The sequence below is a fragment of the Pelophylax lessonae genome (genome assembly GCF_965119305.1).
Source record: "Pelophylax lessonae genome assembly, chromosome: 12".
In the NCBI taxonomy this organism is placed as follows: domain Eukaryota; kingdom Metazoa; phylum Chordata; class Amphibia; order Anura; family Ranidae; genus Pelophylax; species Pelophylax lessonae.
In genome coordinates this window covers 120,842,472-120,856,090 of record NC_138779.1, presented here as the reverse complement: position 1 = coordinate 120,856,090, position 13,619 = coordinate 120,842,472, and positions in this window count along the sequence as shown.

Genomic DNA, 13,619 nt, shown 5'->3' with positions numbered 1-13,619 from the left:
AATTAAGGTGTAAAGAATATAATTTATTTAAAAATAAGTGAATAACACAAATGTAAACGCACCTCCAGAAAACTATAACTGTGTAAATCCAATCAGATACCCAAACAATAGTGACACACAGCAAACAACTGCTCAAACCAAATATATACAAAACAGGATAAATGAATAGTAATAGTAACAGAGCCGGGGTCATACACGGGAGATCAAGCAGAGGGAGCTGGGAGCAAGACAGAACAGAGAGAGGGTTGCAGGAGACGGAGTAAGCAAACAGGAAGGAAGGAATCAGGCTGCAGGGTCAGGGTCAGGATCAGAGTCCAGGATCAGGATACAGGGACACAGGCATGCAGGTCAGGCGCACATGGAGACAATACCAAGGCAGTGAGAAGAAGCATACACAGGGTTTAAATATACTTCCTGCAACCAGCATCAGGTGATGACTGATTGCATAAGATGTTCGCTTCTGACTACTGAGAGACACCCGCTGGTGGACACTGGAACTGCAGCTTATGGATCTGGGAGCTACAGTGCCACCAGCAGGTGAGCTCTTTCCTGACACCAGGACTCGTTCCTGCGGAAGACCTTGCTGTCCCTGATGGATTGCTTGGAAGGGAAACTGATCGTGGGTGGCGACTGGAACATCCCCTTGGATCCTTCGGTGGACACGTCTTCAGGGGTTTCCTCCGTGCCCCGTGGTGCCCGGACGCAGGTGGTCAAGTTGCTTAGGGAACTCCAACTGGTGGATGCCTGGCGCATCCTACATGCTGGGGAACGCGATTACTCGTTTTACTCTACCCCCCACAACGTATACTCCCGGATTGACTTTTTCCTGGTTCCGCACCGCCTGCTCTCCTCGGTGGAAAGTATTGAAATCGGTTCCATCACCTGGTCTGACCACGCTCCTGTGATTATGGAAATGCGACTGGGCGGCCCGGGCAGGGAATCAGACTGGCACTGGAGATTAAACGAGAGCCTTCTGCAGGACCCTGTGGTGTTGGCAGATGTCTCCCAACAGCTCCAGAGCTACTTCCAGCTCAATGCCACTCCTGACAGTGACCCCGGAGTGGTATGGGAGGCCCATAAAGCCGTCATTCGGGGCGTGTTAATGGCCCACGGCGCCCGCATTAAGAGAGACAGGGAGAGGCAGTTAAACAACCTCCTGGCGGATATTTCTCGCCTGGAGGATCGGCACAGAAGGCACCGGGGGGCTGCAGAGGGTTCTGAACTGGCAAGCCTCCGCTCCCAGGTAGCGGAATTGTTGCAATACCGCGCTAAAGCGGCCTTACAGCGCTGTAAGCGGTTCCACTACAAATCGGGCGATAAATGTGGTCGTATGCTGGCCAGGGCTCTTAGAGACCAACGGGCAGCCTCCTATATTCCCTTTGTGACCGCTGCAGATGGCAGTAAGCTGCATATGCCCAGAGAGATTGCGCAGAGATTTGGAAACTTTTATTCGTCTCTGTATCACTTGCCTCAGGGACGATCCCACGAAACGGAGGTCACTTCCTACTTGGACTCCGTTGTCCTGCCTAGATTCTCCTCGCCGGACCGTGAAGCCCTGGAGGAGGAGTTCACGGCGGATGAACTTGCCATGGCCCTTAAGACGGCGAAAAAGGGCAAAGCCCCGGGGCCGGATGGCCTGACGGTCCTCTACTACCAATTACTGCAGACACATCTAGTTTCTCCTATGCTTAGGTTGTTCAATGAGATAGGGAAGTCCTCCTCCTTCCACGCTGACTCCCTGCTGGCTCACATATCAGTGATCCCTAAGCAGGGGAAAGACCCTGCAGCCTGTGGGAGCTACAGGCCGATCTCCTTATTGAATACCGACCTCAAGCTATTTACCAAAATGGTGGCTTCTCGGCTGCAGCCTCTCCTCCCGGGCCTGGTCCATTTGGACCAGGTCGGGTTCATTTCCACCAGAGAGGCCAGAGACAATACCATCAAGGCCTTGAACTTAATCCATCGTGCCAGGGTCACCGGCGTTCCGACAGTGCTACTGAGCACGGACGCCGAAAAGGCCTTTGACAGGGTGAGCTGGCCTTTTATGACTGGTGTGCTGAAACGCTTTGGTTTAGGCCATCGTATGCTGGCTTGGATCATGAGCGTTTATACTTGCCCGCGAGCGATGGTGAAGGCAAATGGGGTTTTCTCGACACCATTTGCCATCTTTAACGGCACTAGGCAGGGGTGTCCCCTCTCGCCCTTGTTATTCGCCCTCTCCCTGGAACCCTTTCTTTCCAGGGTTCGCCTTAATGCTGACATCTCTGGACTGGCCGTGGGTGCGATCTCCCATAAAATATCGGCCTACGCGGATGATCTCCTCTTTTCCTTAACCAACCCCCTGATATCCCTGCCGAACCTGCTCCGCGAATTTGAACTCTACGGGGTGGTGTCACACTTCAGGATCAATTACCACAAATCGGAGGCGATGGGGATTTCTTTGCCATCTCGAATGCTGGACTCTCTAAGCCACGGCTTCTCTTTCAAGTGGACCTCGTCAGCCTTGAGGTATCTGGGGACCCTGCTGCCGCCCGACCCAGCTGACGTTTTCCGGCTGAACTTTCCGCCTCTCCTGGCTGCGGTGCGTGCCCTCCTGAGCAAGTGGTCCGCTGGCCTCCACTCTTGGTTCGGACACTGTAGTATCCTTAAAATGTCAATCCTGCCGAAGTTTTTGTTTTTATTTCAGACCCTCCCAGTGTTGGTTCCTGCCGCCTTCTTCAAACAAGTGAACGCGGTCTTTACCGAGTTCATTTGGGCTGGTCGCCGTCCCAGGCTCCGGGGGTCGATACTCACGATGCCGAAGTCGCATGGGGGTGTGGCGGCTCCTGATGTCAAAAGGTACTACCAGGCGGCCCACCTGAACCGCCTGGTGGACTGGTGCAGGCATTCCCACCTGAAACTCTGGACAACTCTTGAGGCGTCCCAGTGCTCGATACACCTCCCGGGCGCCCCGTGGCATATTGCGTCGGTGCCACATGACGTCCGACTCTCAGGGTCTGTGCCGCAGCCCTGGCGGTGGGCGACTCCCGGAGGATAACTTCACCCATGTTCCCGGTTCTGGGTAATCGGGCCTTTCCATCGGGATGTGACAGCGGCCGTTTCAGGACCCTGTTGGAGCTGGGGTATTTCCGGGTGTCTCACTTTGGTTCTGGTGACACCTGGCCCTCCCTCACCCAGCTGACGACTCCGGGGGCCGTTATGAGCTCACCAGGTGGCAAGCTCTCCAGCTGCTGCATTTCCTTCGGGACCTGGGGCCGCGATCTACCTTCGAGAAGCCTTTGACGGCTCTGGAGGCTCTCTTTACATGCGACACTCCCCTTCCGCATGCCTTGTCCCTGATCTATGCCCTGCTTTCGGAACCTCGGGATGATTTCGTCCTTCCTGGCATCGTGAAATGGGAACAGGAGCTGCAGAGGACTTTTACGCTGACTCAACGTCGGAACATTGTTCGCTTCTCTCTGAGGTCTTCTATCTGCACACGCCTCCAGGAGGTTAACTATAAGATCCTGATGCACTGGTACTATACTCCGACGAGGTTGGCAGGTTTCTTCCCGGAGGCGTCGGACAGCTGTTGGTGGTGTCGCGCGGACCGAGGGACGATACTCCATATCTTCTGGAGCTGTCCGGTGCTGAGTGACTTTTGGAGACAGGTCAGAGAGATATCCCAGCGAATGACCGACTTCGCACTCGGCGATGACCCAGCGCTTTTCCTCCTCCACTGTTCCTCCATCAAGCCTGATCACTATAAAAAGTCCATCCTCCGCCACCTCTTCAACGCAGCAAAGGCCTGCATTGGGGCCTGCTGGAAATCCACCGCCCCGCCGTCTTTACGGCTTTAGCTGTCCAAAATCAAGCAGATTGGTGACTTTGAAGACCTGGTGCTGACCTCGCAGGGCAGGAGGGAACTCTACTCAGCTACTTGGGGGTGTTGGAATATGTTTGTCCTGTCAGACGAGGGTAAAGCGCTCCTGGAAACCCACTGATCGCACAACTGGCCTCAGTGGCCATCGCCTCGCACGGGGTCCACTGGCCGTAGTTCTTAGCCCATTCTTTTTCCCCTTTCTCTCCTACCTGTGCTATTGCCTGTGTTGCCCTGGGGGCTCAGTGGCGGGCGCTGGACAGGCTTCACGTACTAGTGACCACTGCCCCCCCCTGCTTCCGCCCTGATCCCCTCTGCCAATATTCCCCCCTTTCTGTCCCGCTCCTTCCTTCCTTGCCCCCTTTGTTTCCCAGTATTCTTTCCCAACGTGTTGTAAGCTCCCCCCCTACTCCTCTATATTTTTGTTTGGTTCTCATGGTGAGAAATGTTTACTCTGGGTAGATCTCCAACCCACGGTTCCGGTTGCCGACATTACTCTGAGGCACGATGTTATCCACTGTTCACAGGCCCGTTAGGGCTACACTGAATGTTTGATGTTCTTAGTTGCTTTCTACACGTTCTCATATGCTACGAGTAGACCTGCTGTATATCTACCCTGCTTTATGTGACGCTGTTTTATTGATGCTTTGCATTCGCCTTTCTCACTCCATTGATGCGATTTGACTCTGTATGCTGCAACACGACTATGTCTGTAAACTTGTATACTACCTGTACTTGTATTTTTTTTTCTATTACGCTTTAATAAAGAAGAATTTGAAAAAAAAAACATAGAAACCTCAGTATGTCTTTCTATTTTATGGTAACAATGCAATTTGATGGGGTTTGGATTACGCCCCCCACATTGGGAATTGCGAACTTATCCAACCATGTAGAGAAGGATAGTCTATCTTCCACAATCGTGAAATTTCACAGTTCAAATTCGTCAATCACAGAGGCAAGAAGAACTTTAAAATAAAAGGCCTTTAAAAGCTGGAGAAGCTGTGAAAATAACTACCAGCATGAAGTGTTGGCCAAAATAAAAACAAAGGAGTGGTGCTGCAGCCGAAAAAGACACACTTATGTCTACTTTGAACAATTGTATTTCTTGAGGCCTGTAATGGAGCTTCAGCAGTAATTGAACATAGGTTTTATTTACGTGATTTATTTTCAAAAACTTTTGCTTAATTTGTGATTTTCTTTCTACAACAAAACCAAGCCAATTTTGGTGAGGATGAGGATGATACAGAAGAGTGTACTGACCTGGATGAACAAGCAAACAAATGATGCTGTGGAGGAGTCATGTTTGCTATCCATTAGAATGATGGCACAGGAGGAGGCTGGTCCTTCTAGTTCAGCTCTGCCACAGGTTGGAAAGTGGACCACATTTTTATTATAGAATGTCTGTCATGCCCCTCCTGCAAAAATTGCCGGAGGAAAGAATCCTCTCTTTGAGATATGACATGGTTAACCTGATTTCCGCTTACCACCAAATACACCACCAATGAGTAGGCAGGCCAACATCTTAGCACCACCTTAAGAACCACCGCTCCAAAAGTATCCTCACCAGGGCCTCTATAGCTGCCCCATATTCTGTTTCCTATAGTCTTCTGCCATCACCCTCACAGTATCTGCAGGTTATGCCAAGGATAGAACATATGGAAGATAATTCACGCAAGGACACTGGGATATCTTCATTACTCTCCTTTTATGTTCTTTAAGGTAATAAATCTTTGACTTTAGTGTGGGATGTAATACTTGCCTTTCAAACAAATAATGCAAGTGTAGTAATGTCCTCTTGTCCTTTTGGCTGGTAGAATGGCAATGAGCATCATTCCACCACGGAGACTAGGGACAACCTGGGCATGATAGTGTTATGCATAGGAATAGGATGGCACACATTTGAATAATACTTGCAATACATGGCTTGAGTAGTGTTTCTTACCATACATAGTGTAAAGACAAGATGTTTGGTAGGTGGAACTGCCTTATGTATTATGCAGCATGCTGTGTCCATCAGCTGCAGGTCGAGCAGATGGTCAAAGCTGTCAAAAATACATTTAAATAAATGATTCATGCAACACACACACACACAAAGTTTGTGCACAAAAGATATATACCAGCAATTAAAATGTTAGTATTGCAAACGTTTACATTACCTATCATATAGACATTTGTGTAATGTCTAAAACCTTGTCAAGGAAGAACCAAAGGTCATTGAAGATTGTCCAAAATTGCCCTTCTTTGCACTTTCTGTCAGCAGAAGACAAATCCTGAAATGACACCTTTGAGTATGTTTTCTTAAAATAGCTATAGCCAGCACCATGATTATGCCAGTGAGAGCAGACATTGTTCAAGAAAAAAGAGCCAGTGCACGAAGTTTACCCTGCAAACAGTGAGAAGACCCTGGAAGAAGAAAGTGACCTTACAGAAAGCTGTAGCAAAAGACTGCATTAAATAAAGTGTATTCAAAAATAAAAAATACATTGTGGTGTGAATAGACCCTTAATCCTGTTTATTTCACAGTTGCCTATTGTCTGTTTTGCAGCGTTTTTACCAGTAAATATTTCTTGCACTGTTTTTCTTTTCTTTAATTAAAATAGTATGCAAAAATTGTCCTTAATCTCTGAATGATCTAATCAGAAATTAAAGGACTGCTTTAAAGGAAGCCACCCCATTGTAAACTCTGTTACATTCCTGTCTAAGTGTGGCAGCGAGTGATCCTTTTGGCTAAGATCAAGTCTAGTAACTTTTCTTATCAGTGTCCAGTAGGGATGCTATACCATCATTCTTGTCTTCGGAATGTTTGGCCATATGGTACTCTTGCTGGTATGATGGGGGACTCGGAAGGCTAGTACCAGCTGAAACAGAAACCGGGGGAACCCACAGCCAGTTGGGGCACGGGAGTAATTCCAGCAGGAAAACTAGAAGAGCCTAGTTCCTCCTGATTTGAATGGGTCCACCTTGTCTGGCCAGGGGCTGGGAAGGTAGAGAGTCTGTGGTGTCTGTGCCCTCTGGGAGTGGTCACCCCAGAGGTGCCCTTAGTAACACTTGGGTGTGGGTCCCCAATGAGTGAAGCGGCACATGGTCACAGCTCCAAACACTTTTTCTGCACTGCGTCTTTTAGGGCTGGACCTTTTGGCTTAAGTCAGGGGCAATTTCGGGAGAGCCCCTTAACCAAGTATTCGATGGTCAGCCTCGACTGACCTAGAAGATTGAGGTTTGCCAGGCCTTCTGGCTAGGAAGACCATGGAAACCCTTTGTCCTTTTCAGGAGACTTGCACCTCAGGGGTTTAGGGTACAGGTTCTATCGCTTTTAGGGATGGACAGAGCACACCCCTAAGTTAACTTTTTGTGTGTTTTTACATGCATGTTTTTTGTTCACTTATAGCAGGGGTGTCCAAACTACAGCCCTCCAGCTGTTGCTGAACTACATGACCCATGAGCAGTGTTGGGGTAGTTACTCAAAAAATGTAACTAGTTACTAGTTACTTCTGTAAATTGTAATGAGATTACTTTACTAGTTACTGCATTTGAAAAGTAACTTCACTACTTATTACTTTACTTTCCTCTTTCTTAATTGACCGTGTAGAAGAAGATACATGACACTCTTTCTGCATAGAGTTTATTGTACAAACACAGGTTTTGGGAAACATGAAAACAAAACCTGAAAAAACAGAATAAAACATAAAGTGCAACAAAAAGTCAAAAACTTCATCCCTCTCTATTCTTCGAAATAACGATTGTATCGCACGGCTTGGGTAACGCAGGAAAGCGCATTCCTATAGCCTAGTAAAGTAGTGAAGTTACCTTCTATAGCCTAGTAAAGTAGTGTAGTTACCAATATTAGTATTCACAGACATAACTAGGCATGATGGGAATTGTAGTTCCTGAACAGCTGGAGGACCATAGTTTGGACACCCCTGACTTATAGGTTTTTTTTTTTTTTTTGTTTCAGGATTTGCACCACTGCTGATTCAAATGAAAAAAAAAAAAGTGAGTGATACAAACATTTTTAAAAAGGTCAAGAACTGCAAAAGTAGATGCTATTTTAGCATATGCATGATTCTGTTAAAACACATAGTGACAAATATCAGCTGTGTGTGTAAAAGGTTAACTGTGGAGTTACCCTGCCCCAGAGATAATCACTTTCAGTTGGTTTGTGCTTGGATTGTCTCACAAGCTACAAAATCTCTATGAATAGGGAGTTGGAGCATATGGTTAATTATTACTTGTTGTGGTCCTATTTTTATAAATAGCCTTTATTTATCCTAACAAAAAAATGTAATGAAAATCTATGCAAAAACATAAGGTTGGGACTTTGATTTGAAAATCTATGCAACAGCTTTTTGCTAGTAGGTTTCTTCAAAGACTCTTTATTTTACTATTTATGATCAAATACTAGAAAAAAACCTTCAGAAAACAGGGACTAAATATGTCACTATGGGAAAAGTTTAGGTTAGTACTTTTTTGAGTGCATAGTTATAAGATTCTTTTTAAAGTGTAATATTTATATTTCGAGTGTTAGAAATAAGTGGAGGGATTTCAGCAAAATTGATTTAGCTGTGTAGCCACCCTATCCTAAACAGGGGCTAGAGGTCAAATTTATTTCCCTTTCTGCTGCCCGAGTCCATGTGTAAAAAGAAAGAGAGGGGAGAAGAGGTGCAACCATGCACATTGTGGGATCTCTTCTTCCCTCTCTTTCTCTTCACACAGGGAAGGGGGGAGGACAGCAAGCTATAAAAGTTTTATTTTTTTTATTTTTACCTTAATGCAGGGAATGCATAGGGTAAAAAAGGTTTTGGCTTTAGAACCACTTTAAAGTATAGCTAAAGACATTTTTTTGTTTGGATAGATGGGTGAGGGAATTGTAGGTAGGCCCAAACCAAGGTACCTGCTTGGGAGGAACCACACATACTGACCAATCATAGTAATTTAATACTGATTGTCCAAAGTTACAATGGAATAATGTTATGGCACACTGGTGAACAAAATAGATTCCATATAGCTCTAAACCAGAGACCTCCTACAGGGAAAGAGGGGGGGAATGGGATATTTCTGATGCTTACATATAAATAATATAACCGTATGGTCAACAGTTTAAGTAAAGAAGGAGATGTAGATGGATTAAAAAGATATATCCTTTATTAACATATATAGATCAAATAGATAAAAAATGTACAAAATATAAGAGACATACAAAACATTTCTCCAAATGCCTCATGAGGCAAAAAGGCAGATCAGGTTCCAAAATGTGCCATGCACATGTACTAAGGAGCTGAATGTGGGACCCAAGACCCCTACGCGTTTCGACTGAGTAGTCTTCCTCAGGGGGATATAAATCAAGGAGTTTTCACATGTAACACGTTCTGCAGATCTCTCCACTCAAGGACTCCCCAGGGGGAAAAAACAAATCCCAACCCAGAGACCACAAGGGGCAGGAGCACCGAATGGGCCGGAGCCGGACCTGGTGGAGACATGACAGGACAGGGGGAGAGGCGGGGGGGGGAGAAGGTAAGAAGAAGAGAAAAGGGGGAAAGAGAGAAGTAAAGGGATATATTTTTGATGTACAAAAATTACTACGGGTGTTCCCAAAACAAATTTAGTGAGTCAAAAAAAGAAAAATTGAAATAAAATAAAAAATAATAAAATATAAAAAATGAATGAATAGAAAGGACTTGTAGGTCAGAGTACCTGCTTGAGTTTTCAGTCGAAAAAACCCCCAGGGCACAAATAGGACAAGGGGTGACTGTATATATGAAGGAGAAAACAATAATGGAGCTAAAAAGTTTGTTCTTTTTTTTAAAAAAAAGGAGTCTCTCCTCAAAGAAGGAAAGGGTTTACATTGATCCCCAAATGTTTTTAGAGATCAAAAGAAACCTGAGAAAAAAAAAAGGGGGGGGGGAAGAAAGGAAATGGGGAGAGGGTAAGGAGCAAAAATTGGATGAGAAATAAAGAGGGTGTTATAATTATCAGCATAGACCAGGTTAGTGGTACAGAAAACCAAGATGGAACATACCTGATTTTGAGACTCGACACACATGCCTCCCCACATGAAGTAGGGAATGAAGACATGGGTCGAGGAGTCAGGTATATGAGGAAAATAGACAGCCCACCTCCCACTTCAATCAACCAATCCAAGCAAGATGCTTGCTGCAGGGGGCAGGTGGAGACAGTCTCCACCAGTGGGCGATGGCTGGGGCGGTCTTTCCTGGTGGTGGCATGGCGGGATTGGTTGATTGGAGTGGGAGGTGGGCTGTCTCTTTTCCTCATATACCTGACTCCTCGACCCATGTCTTCATTCCCTACTTCATGTGGGGAGGCACGTGTGTCGAGTCTCAAAAGCAGGTATGTTCCATCTTGGTTTTCTGTACCACCAACCTGGTCTATGCTGATAATTATAACACCCTCTTTATTTCTCATCCAATTTTTGCTCCTTGCCCTCTCCCCATTTCCTTTCTTTCCCCCCCTTTTTTTTCTCAGGTTTCTTTTGATCTCTAAAAACACTTGGGGATCAATGTAAACCCTTTCCTTCTTTGAGGAGAGACTCCTTTTTTTAAAAAAAAAAAAAAGAACAAACTTTTTAGCTCCATTATTGTTTTCTCCTTCATATATACAGTCACCCCCTTGTCCTATTTGTGCCCTGGGGGTTTTTTCGACTGAAAACTCAAGCAGCTACTTGGACCTACAAGTCCTTTCTGTTCATTCATTTTTTATATTTTATTATTTTTCATTTTATTTCAATTTTTCTTTTTTTGACTCACTAATTTTTTTTGGGAACACCCGTAGTAATTTTTGTACATCAAAAACATATCCCTTTACTTCTCTCTTTCCCCCTTTTCTCTTCTTCTTACCTTCTTCCCTCCCCCGCCTCTCCCCCTGTCCTGTCATGTCTCCACCAGGTCCGGCTCCGGCCCATTTGGTGCTCCTGCCCCTTGTGGTCTCTGGGTTGGGATTTGTTTTTTCCCCTGGGGAGTCCATGAGTGGAGATATCTGCAGAACGTGTTACATGTGCAAACTCCTTGATTTATATCACTAACAGCTAGATGTAAGTATATAGTACACAATGTTTTTGTATACACATTTCCTGATATATATAATGTCAATAATTAATGCAAACATTTTTCTGTACTACATGTATAGATATATGTTCTAAGGAACTTTGGACTATCTTTCCCCCTGAGGAAGACTACTCAGTCGAAACGCGTAGGGGTCTTGGGTCCCACATTCAGCTCCTTAGTACATGTGCATGGCACATTTTGGAACCTGATCTGCCTTTTTGCCTCATCAGGCATTTGGAGAAATGTTTTGTATGTCTCTTATATTTTGTACATTTTTTATCTATTTGATCTATATATGTTAATAAAGGATATATCTTTTTAATCCATCTACATCTCCTGCTTTACTTAAACTGTTGACCATACGGTTATACTATTTATATGTAAGCATCAGATATATCCCATTCCCCCGCTCTTTTCCTGTAGGAGGTCTTTGGTTGGGATCAACCCTACAGGTTACGTTTTGTTCCTATTTCCGGGATAGTTGCACCCTCATTACTCATACTCCTCTAACTGAGCTTTTCTATAATTCCATATAGCTCTCTTTAGTATACTTCACAGTAATTTTACTTGTGGACCACCCCTATTGCAGGGGTGGCGGTATCCTATATGACAGGGATATGCAAACTGTGACCCTCCAGCTGTTGCAGAACTACAAGTCCCATGAGGCATAGCAAGACTCTGACAGTCACAAGCATGACACCCAGAGGCAGAGGCACGATGGGATTTGTAGTTTTGCAACAGCTGGAGGGCCACAGTTTGCAAATTTCTGCTATATGACTATAGCTGCACAGACTCACTGGGATAATTATTTACTGTGCTGCCTCTAAGCAGGTTCCTTTCCCTGGCCTACCACTCACTAAAAGCATGTCTGAATAAAGTTTGATCCCCTATTTCATGGTTCCATCATCACAATGCCCCCCTTCACTCTCCCAGGATTTGTAATCAACTCAGAAACCTACCTTCACGGAGAGACTAATAGGGTCCTTAGGTGACATTTTTCCTTATTAGACAGTTTTTCCCTTGTAGCATCGGCACAGTGGGATGAATGCCTGCACCTGACTGCAGGATGAAACCACTGTCAGATTTTTATCGCCTAGACAAAAGTGGAAACAAAGCTCTGGATACACATTTTCAGTGGGTCCATCAAATATTACTGTGCCCTCTGGCTCTTACTTGGCAGCACTCCACAAAACTGAGACAGCTCTTAAAGAAGAGAAGTAGACCCAAAGTTGACTCATATTCTCAACTCTAGGTTTCGCTGTCTGAGCCCCATTAGGGAGATTCACTCTCTAATTATACTTGTCAGCAATGTCACAGGAAATTAAACTGAAGGTAAATCCAAAATTTTAAGTTGCCACCAGAACAAAATTGGAGAGGAATTCTTCAAAGGGGACATTTGTTACCAAGACAGCTGTCTGCAAAGGGATTTCCCTGACATTGGAAAAATATCCTCTCACTTCCTGTTCAGTCTGCACAACAGAAAATGGGAAAATCTCTCTAATGCAACACAAATGCCTAAAAGAAAAAAGCAAATAAATAAAAGCAGTTAGCCCCCTACTCTATCCACAATAAATAAAAAGGTTTTGGCTTTAAATAAACTTTAAGGTTAAAAGGCAACTCATTGTCTGTAGATGGATCTGGATCTGGATCTGCACAACATAATTGGAAAAAATGAATGTGCGGTGATGGGTACCATGCACAAGGTTCAAACAGCCCAAACAGTTGTCACAAAACATGGGTGGAGTCTTACAAAATCTCTCAAGTAATTTTAGCTGGACAAGTACCCAGTCTCTTGCATACAACATTTCTAGTCCTTCTACTCAGAAGTCTAACCAAGTTTAGGAACATACAACAGAATGCAGTGGAGAATAGTAACTTCATATCACTAGCACAATCTCAATTACATATGACTATCAATACTACATGGTGTGGCCCCCTCAATATACCTGCTGAGGGTGCTGTCACCTCAAAATCACAAAGAACCTTCTCCTTTTTAGAGAATCAGACACTAGAAAACAACAAAACTGTAAAACTAACATAGCACTACATTACACAAGCACAGACAAACCCCTTTAGAAGTTATTCATTTATCTTCAACACCTTTATCTTAGGTGGAAATTGAAGTCTTGTTATTAAGATTAGACTTTTGTCCAGAAAATATTTTGACTCATTTATCAAAGATATTCACCTATTTGCTAGAAAACTACTTCTTAACCACTTGCCAACCGCTGCAAGTACATTTACTGCGTCAGTCAGCCCCGTACAGGCAAAATGACGTAGTACTACGTCTACTACGTCGCACGCCTGTGAGCCTCTAGGGGGCAAACTCGCGCCGCCGGAGGCGCGCTCCCACCCCCGCTCGTTCCCTGACATGTCCGCGCGTGGGTCCGCCGGCCACTCGCGATCTCCTGGTGGAGAGGGAGAAAGGCAGGCGGCTGATCTAAACAAAGCCACCTGTCATTCTCCCTGGTGTAACTGCAGAGATCATACGATCCTGCTATGTAGGATCGTTTGTTTCTGTGGTTACATCACTAGCCACACCCCTTTACAGTAATAAGCATGTCCCTTGGGACACACTTAACCCCTTGATCACCTTGATGACCCCTTGAAGTTAACCCCTTCCCTGCCAGTGTCATTTTTACAGTAACAGTGCATATGTATAGCACTGATTATTGTAGTAATGTCACTGGTGCCCCCAAAAG